The sequence below is a fragment of the Dipodomys spectabilis genome, unplaced genomic scaffold (assembly GCF_019054845.1).
Source record: "Dipodomys spectabilis isolate Male_0828 unplaced genomic scaffold, ASM1905484v1 ptg000282l, whole genome shotgun sequence".
Classification (NCBI taxonomy): Eukaryota; Metazoa; Chordata; class Mammalia; order Rodentia; family Heteromyidae; genus Dipodomys; species Dipodomys spectabilis.
The window spans coordinates 1,375,759-1,385,672 of NW_024870959.1; the positions used below are offsets into that span (position 1 = coordinate 1,375,759).

Here is a 9,914-nt window from a genome sequence, read left to right on the forward strand (position 1 = left end):
AGGAAGTCTTGAAATTCTCAACAATATTTAAATAAGATGCTCCGGCCTAGGGTTAAGATTTTAGGTGTGGACATTTATCAACACTCCTGATTCAGACTCTACTTGATATAATTTTTCATCAATATTTTGTTTTTAGTTTTGCTCTTTGTAAATTCACATGCACCTATGAAAAATTGTGTGGCCATCCCAATAATATTCTCAAAGTACCTCTTAATCATGACTCACAAAAAGTTGTATTATATTACAACAAGGAAAAATGCTATAAATAAAGAAAACAATAATTAAATATTAATGATTACTAAAATAAAAAACAAAACAATTACCAGGGTTTTCAGTATTTGAAGTGTACATAGTAGAGTTTACTATTTTCTCATATTCCTGTACATTTAAAACTGGATAAAGCTATAAGTAGCCTTTAAATTTACTCACTAAGATTACTATTTATAGTTCATTTAATCATTTGTATGTGGTTTATATCATTATTTGTTCATCACTAACATATAACGTAAAGGAGCCCTAAAGATTTAACAGAAACTGTGTACTTAAAATCTTCACTCTTCACTCTGCTTCTTTACACAGTCTTTACAACTTCTCATTAAAGTTTCTATAAAATCTGAAATGTTCATATTTACTAGTACATGCTACCAGAAATATTATATACTTTATCAAAAATTTTTATGACCTGCCAAACAGTCTTAATTTTGCCATATATAAGCAAATCCCAAAATTAAACATATTTAAAACATTAAAACTTTTAACAAACCTTAACATTTGCTGCAATGATCATTATGACAAGTGTCTTTTGTAGAATAATTGAATTCCTCCTCCTACAAATCTCATGAACAACAAATACCTGGAATTATTTTGTTTTTGATATGTCAATCTTGACTTTATTCTTAAATGTGTGCTTATGTAAGAAACACATGGTTCTAAAATTTCACAATTCTTTTGAACTTATTTTTGTTGAATTGTCTAGTTTAAGAAAATCAATTACTCTTTATATATAAAAAATGTTTTGTGCTCAATTTGGCTGCACATACACTAAAATTGGAACATACAGAGAAGATTAACATGGTCCCTGCACAAGGATGATACACAAATTAGTGAATCATTCCATATTTTTACAACAACAGATGCTGGAAGGGATATGGCCAGAAGGGAAGCCTGCTGCATTCTTGGTGGGAGTGTAAACTTGTTCATCCACTTTGGAAAGCAGTTTGGAGGTTCCTCAAAAGCCTCCACATAAAGGTCCCTATTATACAGCAATCCCACTTTTGGGCATTCTCCCAAATGATCACAAACCAGTCCATACTAAAATTACCAACACAACAATGTTTATTGTAGCATTATTTTCCATAGCTAAGATATGGAACCAACCCTGATGCTGCTCAGTAGAAGAATGGATCAAGAAAATGTTCTCTCTCTCTCTCTCTCTCTCTCTCTCTCTCTGTGTGTGTGTGAATTTACACTTACACAACCACTTTGGAAAGCAGTCTGGTGAGTCCTCAGAAAGATAAATATTGACCTTCCTTATGGCCCACTCATACCACTTCTAGGCATCTATCCTGAACAACAGGTACCAATATTCAAGGACAAATGCACTTCCATGTTTATTGCAGCACTGTTCACAATAGCCAGGATATGAAAACAACCCATATGTCCCACCAGAGATGAATGGATCAAAAAACTGTGGTAACTATACACAACGGAATATTTTCCAGCCATTAGAAAGGACAAAATAATGGCATTAGTAGGGAAATCAATCAAGCTACAGGAAAACATGTTGAGTGAGTTAAGCCAAAAGCAAAGAGACAAATGGCACATGGTCTCCGTGATAAGCGGATGTTAAATCCAAAATGTAAGGTGATATGCCAAAATTAACAACACTTAAGAAACCAAGAACTTCCACTCATCTGGTCGAATCACTACTAAATAACCCCATTCTGCCCGTCATATGTGCACACTGAAGGGAAACCAGGAGGATGACACAGAACTAGAAGGAATCAGGGAAAAACATACAACAGTGGGATCCATCAGCTGCACTGGACATTGACCAAAATGAACTAAGCAACTCAATGTCACTGGAGGGAGGGAGGGAACAAGTGGGAAAGAAGGAACAGCTGACGCTATGCAATACAAAAGAAATATACATATTTCAAAACAAAAAATTTACATATGGAAGAAATAACTCTATTGCAAAGCTCATAGAATTGATAAATGTTGTAGACCATAATAGACAATTTGCTCCATCGAAGTTAGAATGTGTTTGTGACTTAAACTAAGCATCACTATCCCACAATACTGTGAAATTTGGGGAATTTGTAACCACTTAATCACAATAAAAACATTTGAAAAAATGATGAAGGTGGAAAAATAAGTTGCTCTAAAAAACAAAAAAGGAAAATGTTCTGTGTGTATTTGTGTGTACACACACACGCACACACATATACTATATATATATATATATATATATATATATATATATATATATATATATATATGTATGTATATTAATTCTATGCCTCCATCAGAAAGAATGACATCGCTCAATTTGTTAGGAAATGGAAAGACTTGGAAAAAAATTATATTAACTGATGTAAGCCAAGTCCAAAGAAACATAGGTCCCATGGTATCCCTTATTTGCAATAACTAGTATATGTCTGGGATAAGCAGAAAAGTTGAAAGCCTATGTGTATATGACTAGATAAGTTGATGTTAAGCTAAATAACCCCCAAGATAGAGACACAAGTGTTTTTTTTTTCTTTCTTGCTGTTGTTTCTCACATATTTATAATGTACGACGTGATTGTTTTTCTTTTTTATACGTTCCTCCCCAACAGTATAACCCTGTTTTCACTTTATTTAATGTTGGTGCACCTGCATCTTGAATGTACACTTCTTTATTTTGGGGACGGAAAGGAAAAAAACAACATGCTTAAATAGGAATTCAGTTTGACCCATTGTATAACAATAGATGCACAAGACATTATTTTGAAAAACAAACTTTACAATTTAGGCTAGGGACATTTGGTGGGGCTTTGGGGTATGAGGAGTGTACTTGTGGAGGTGTAAGGGAAGGAATGGTGGGGGGAAAACAAAGGAGGAGGTAACAATCCTTGATAGGAAATGTATTTATTACTTTGCTCATATAACTATAACCCCTCTGTACAGTATTTTTACAACAAAAATGTATAAAAATGTTTTGAGATGGAAGAGTTTATGACGCCCATTTTACCCATATAATATCATTAACAAAGAAATTAATGCAAAACACTGATATGAAGATATTTTGAAAAAGTGAGTGTGTGTGCATTCCTGCGTGTTGGCATGCTCTGAGTTTGAAATCAGGGTCTCAACATCTCGCTACGTCTTCCTCTCTAGATTGGTGAGTTATTATATGAGCTACATCTCCATTCCTGGCCCTTTGCTATTTCGTTAAAATTTTGAAAAATAATCTCATGAATTTATTTTGTCCTGTTGGCTTCCCAATATTATCCACAGATCTCAGGCTCCTTAGTAGGTATCCTGAGTAGTTAGGATTACAGGTGTGACAAACCAGTACCAGGCTTTCAGAATAATTTTAAAAGTAGAAGAAAATTTACTTCACAGAGGCCTGTTTTATCATCTCCTAGTCTTAAAGCATTTTGGAGTGATTAAATGTGAAATTTTTCATTCTTGAATTATTAAAATACAGTAAGTGATGACATTTAAAAGATTTAGTACTTTTTAAAAATGATACTGTGCAGGGAGCTGGGACAAATGCCATTACAAGATGGCGCCCAACTCCTTTCAGCTTAGAGGTAAACAACTCCACATTAGGCAGTGCTTGGCGGGACTGCAGGTCCCTAGCTTTGCGCATGCGCCATCATTGTAAATCCTGAGCCAATCCCGTGGCACCTGGTGACGGCAAAAGGCGGACAGCCAATCCTGAAGCGACCCGTGTTCCAAACCCTATATAAGCGGCTGTATTTCCTTGCTCGCTCTCTTGCGCTCAAGCTCTCCCTTCAACTAAAAGGCTCTCCAATAAAGTGTGATCTGAGAAGACTCCTGGTGTGGTGGTTGTTCTTCCTCGCTGGCTGAGAAGGCGTTCGCCGCAAGTGGTGCCGAAACCCGGGACCTGCGCAAGAGGTCGAACAGGAGCCAGAACTCAACACACGGAGAGGAGACGTCGGTAAGTATCCCTAGGTATGCTGTTTTTTACTATGGACTATTGGTTGTTTGCATTGCTGCTTCCTTTGTGGTTTGTCTTTCTGGTGGTTCTCTGTGCCTGTCTGCGTTGTGGGGATGACCACAAAGAGGGGGTCTCAAGGAGACCCCTGTACCCTTCTTTGAAGGAAGTTTCAAACCGGTTCTCAGCCCTACATGTGGAAGGGCAGGACCAAGAACGCAGTGATCCTGTGAGTGACTCAGAGGAAGAAATGTTAGAGGAGGAGGGAGAGCAGCTCGTTCCAGCTGATAATGAAGACTTAGAAGAGGCTGCGGCTGAGTATGAGGCAGACAGATATGGGGGGTGGCGTCCCCAAACGATAAGAGTACCGCAGCAGCCAGAAAGGAGGAAAGGAGCTGGCCCTCACCCGTCGGCCCCTCCCCCGCCGTACCCGCCGGCGGGGCGGAGTCACTTTATAAAAGGGAGCACATGGTCGCGGCTGGCGGCCGCATTTCCGGTTTTTGAAAATCCAATTACTAATGAAAGAAATTTTGAGCCGGTTTCCTACTCCCAGCTTAAGGATTTAGTTGAGGCAGTCCGGACTTATGGAGTGACGGCTAATTATACCATAGCCTTACTCCGAAGGCTGACTGTTAATGCCATGACGCCTACGGACTGGTTCGAGGTGGCCCGCACCTGCCTTAACCACGGGCAATTTCTTGATTTTCGATCTATTGTTCATGATAAGGCTCAAGCTCAATATAGACAAAACGTCCATGATGGGCATCCTGATTGGACTGTAGACATGCTTCTTGGGCAGGGACCCTTTGCCGTGGATCAAATGGGGTACCCCTTTGAAGTGTACCGGCAAGTGAATACCCTTTTTTACAAATCCTGGCGAGCTCTTCCAAACAAGGGGGAGATGGCGGGCAATTTAACAAAAATCACTCAGGCCCCTAATGAACCATTTTCCGACTTTGTTGCTCGCATGCTGGAGACAGCTGAGCGGGTGTTAGGAAATTTGGAGACAGCCATGCCATTTGTGCAACAAATCATTTTTGAACAAAGTACTCAGGAATGTCAGAGGGCAATTACCCCAGTTAGAACTCAAAGCCTGGAAGCTTGGATAAAAGCCTGTAGAGAGGTGGGTGGCCCTCTGACCAATGCGGGGCTGGCGGCTGCTGTTTTGTCAGCTGCCAGGGCCGCAAAAGATAATAAGGGAAAAGGATGTTTTCGGTGTGGTCAGTTGGGACATGTTAAACGGCAGTGCCCTCAAAATGGTGGTCCTGCACAAAACACGCCCAGGCCGCTAAGGACTCCAGGGGTGTGTCCTCGTTGTAAAAAGGGGAAGCATTGGGCCAACGAATGTAGGTCAGTCAGGGACATTGATGGACATCTTATCCCAAAAAATCATTTCAAACACTCATTCGGAACCAGAGCCAAAAAACGGGAAAAGGGGCCCTCGTCCCCAGGGCCCGAAAATTTATGGGGCATTTCAGACTCCGGTTCCCGAACAACCCCCACAACAACCCTCCAACCAAAGAGAGCAACCTCAGGCTCCACAGGGTTGGACCTCTGTGCCACCTCCGGACTGGTATTAACCCAACAGATGGGAGTTCAGATTGTGGAGACGGACATGACAGGACCCCTGGATAAGGACACTGTAGGAATAGTTCTAGGACGCTCCTCCTCTACTATGAGGGGGCTAATAATTTACCCAGGGGTAATTGACCCGGACTATACGGGGACCATTAAGGTCCTCTGTCATGTCCCCCGCGGGGTAGTGTCTATTTCCCCCGGAGACAGAATTGCACAACTTTTGGTTTTGCCTTCCTTGCACGGCAACTTCCCTGCTAAGGAGATAAAGAGAGGTGATGGAGGGTTAGGCTCCACTGGAGTCGACCTTATATGTCTGTCCTTAGCTTTGGACCAAAGGCCCATGTTAACTCTTCAAGTGGAAGGAAAAAGATTTGAGGGACTAGTGGATACAGGGGCAGATAGAAGCATCATCCGAAGAGGGCAATGGCCAAGACAATGGCCAACTCAAAAATCCTCCCAAACCTTGCAAGGGCTGGGCTATGCTGAGGCCCCACAGTTAAGTGCAAAAGAATTGACTTGGAGAACAGACGAAGGCCAGATCGGGAGGATGCAACCCTTTGTGGTTGACGTCCCCGTTAACCTTTGGGGAAGAGATGTACAGCAACAGCTAAAGTTAACCTTGACTAATGATTATTCCGAGGCCAGTCAAAACATGATAAAACAACAAGGATTTGTTCCAGCCCTGGGGCTTGGGCGATGTCTCCAAGGATGCAAGGAGCCAATAGAGCCACTTCCTAAGCAGGATAGAAAGGGTTTGGGTTTTTCTTAGGGGCCCCTGAAAACAAAGCTTCCACTAAAGGTGCGGTGCCCATACCTTGGTTATCCCAAAAAGCGGTGTGGGTTCCTCAGTGGCCCCTCTCTCAAGAAAAGTTGGAAGCAGCACAAACCCTTGTTCAGGAACAGCTACAGTTGGGGCATGTTGAACCTTCCGTGTCATCCTGGAACACCCCAATTTTTGTAATAAAAAAGGCCTCTGGAAAATGGAGACTGCTACATGACCTTCGAGCAGTAAATGCTCAGATGCAGATCATGGGACCGGTGCAAAGGGGGCTCCCCCTGCTTTCGGCATTACCTAAAGAATGGCCTATTTTAGCCTTAGATATTAAGGATTGTTTTTTCTCCATACCGCTCCATAAAAAGGACAGGGAGCGCTTTGCTTTTACTTTACCTTCAGTTAATCATGAAACTCCGGATGCTCGCTACCAGTGGAAGGTTCTCCCTCAGGGGATGGCTAATAGCCCAACAATTTGTCAATTGTTTGTAGGAGCTGTGTTGGCCCCTGTTAGAAAAAACTTTCCAAAGGTACGGATTATCCATTATATGGATATCTTGTTGGCTGCTCCTTCAAAAGAGACTCTTCATAGAGTGTTTGGGCAGATAACGGAGACCTTAGCTGAGAAGGGATTGATAATTGCCCCTGAAAAGGTTCAACAGACTAGTGTTGTTCAATATCTGGGAACCATTGTTTCTCCCAATGAGATTAAGCCGCAAAAGCTCTTTATTCGAACTGATCACCTTAAAACACTTAATGATTTTCAGCAATTAGCAGGAGACATTAATTGGATAAGGGGATTTCTTAATCTCCCTCGGTCAGAGTTGTTACCTTTGTTTGCCATTTTGGAGGGTGACCCTGAAGTCACCTCCTCTAGGTCCCTGACACCTTTAGCACTAAATTCCCTACAAAAGGTTGAGGCAGCTTTGTCTAGGGCTCAACTTTCACGGGTTGATTTAAAATTACCTATCGATTTATGTATATTAAAAACGAAAAATTATCCCACGGGGGTTCTTTGGCAAAATGGCCCCTTGTGGTGGCTTCATGGCAACTCGGTGGGAGCAAAGACAGTCCAATATTTTCCTGAATTAGTGGCTAAACAAGCACTTTTGGGCATAAAGTATTGTTTGATGCACTTTGCAAAGATCCCAGATAAATTAATCATTCCATATACCCGTGAGCAAGTTGAGATTTTGGCCGCTACAGTGGATATGTGGGCGATTCTTGTTTGCTCATTCCCCAATATTATTGATAATCATTATCCTAAACATCCTTTGCTTGCCATAGTTAAAAAAGATTTAATATATTTTCCTGTTGTTACTTCAAAGAAACCCTTGGCTGATGCTTTAACCATTTTTACGGATGGATCAAAATCTGGACAAGGTGCCTTCCTTGTTCAAGGACGCCGACAGCCGGTGGTCTTTAATTTTCGGCCAAACGTCCCACAGGCTGTTGAATGTTTAATTGTGCTTGAAGTTTTTAAAAGATTTGATCAACCTATTAATTTATTTTCTGATTCACTATATGTAGTAAATTCTGTTGCTTCCCTTGAAGTTGCTGCTTCAATTAAACAGGCTAGTACAATTTCTAATGTTTTGCTACAGATTCAATCCCTTATTTTAGGCAGAAAACACCCTTTTTATATTGGACATATTCGTGCTCACTCTATGTTGCCGGGCCCAATGGCAAAGTGTAATGACTTAGTGGATCAAGCAACTCGGGCTGTGGCTCTGGTCGCTGCTGATCCTGTAAAATTGGCAGAGGATTTTCATAGGTTGTATCATGTGCCTGCAAATACCCTTAGGAAAAGATATAATTTGCCCAGACATGTAGCTAGGGAAATTGTTAAAGCCTGTAAATCTTGTGTTACCTTTCTTCATCCTCCCCATGTGGGGGTAAACCCCAGGGGGTTGAGACCAAACACCTTGTGGCAAATGGATGTTACTCATTTGACATAATTTGGAAAGTTAAAATATTTACATGTGTCTGTGGACACCTTTTCTGGTGTCATTCATGCCACACCTTTGGCAGGAGAAAAGGTGTCTCACGTTAAAATACACTGCTTGGAAGCTTGGGCAGCTTGGGGAAAGCCCCTTAGACTTAAGACAGATAATGGCCCTGCTTATACTTCCCAGGGTTTTCGTGCCTTTTGTGCACAACTGCAAGTTGCCCACACTACCGGGTTGCCTTATAATCCTCAAGGACAAGGTATAGTGGAAAGAGCCAATAGAAGCATAAAAGAAATGCTTCAAAAACAAAAAGGGGGAATTGCTGAGTCAGCGTCCCCCAGGGAAAGACTTTCCCTTGCGCTCTTTACCCTCAATTTTTTAATTTTAAATGATAAAGACCAGTCTGCAGCAGACCGGCATGTGACAAGAGACTCTACAGACAATAAAGACATGGTTATGTGGAAGGATGTCATTGATAACAAATGGTATGGACCGGATCCGGCTATTACGAGATCCAGGGGAGCTGTTTGTGTTTTTCCACAGGATCAAGAAACACCACATTGGGTCCCAACTCGGCTAACAAGATTGGTCAAGGAAACTCAGGACGAAAAACAGGATGATCAAGAAGGCGTTGAGCGTGATAATATTACTGATGGTCAAGACCTATCACAGTCAAAGAGAGCTACGATGGGGGATCCTATCGGTGTTCCCGAGGCCGATGCCAGTTAGGCACGATGCCCGCCTTTTTAACAAAACCATGGATCTCCCGTACCTCACACTGGATGTGGAAGAAGCGCCCATCAGAAAAAATCGATCCATTTCCCTAAACGGGAGCTTGTGCTTCCAATTGGTTAAAAATGCATCTGCCCTTTCTCCAGGCATCCTGCTCTTATCTCAAACAGCAGTTATCTTTTAGGTAATTGGACTGGCGAGTTTGATGAGATGCTGGAGAAGCTGCGGATTGCCATTGTGATTGTTAATTCAACGCGAATGGATCCCGGAATTGTGGAAGGGCTCCAGTCCTGGATTTCCTCCGCTGTTTCCTGGTTTAAGGAGTGGGTGGGAGTTGGAATGTTTTTAGCCTGCTGCTTGGGCGGATGCGTGGTCTGCCTATGGTTGGTCTGTCGCCTTCGAGCCCAAACCAGTAGGGACAAAGTTGTTATTTCGCAAGCATTAGCCGCCTTGGAGAGTGGATCCTCACCCCAAATTTGGCTGTCGGCCCTGAGAGGTCATTAAGCCTTATCATTTCGCATAGCCCTAGCACCCCGAGGGATCTGGGGATCCCATTGCACCGGGACGGGTATGTGACTGATAACTTGGAACAGGGTGTAAGGCAAACGCACTGCACTTGGGCAAACGCACTGCACATGGGAATCACTTCCTGGCGTAAGCCCAAGAAGAGCACGTTGGGCTGCAAGTGGGTTGATGCCCAAGATCCCACCTCTGCA

The 9,914-nt window shown here is 42.2% G+C and overlaps 1 non-coding gene across 1 annotated transcript; it reads left to right on the forward strand.

The window, feature by feature from the left end:
• The first annotated feature begins 1,017 nt into the window (after window positions 1–1,017).
• Window positions 1,018–1,123, forward strand: LOC122126542. The gene has a single exon (XR_006150967.1). It is a non-coding gene; the product is annotated as a U6 spliceosomal RNA (small nuclear RNA).
• The last annotated feature ends 8,791 nt before the right edge of the window (window positions 1,124–9,914 follow it).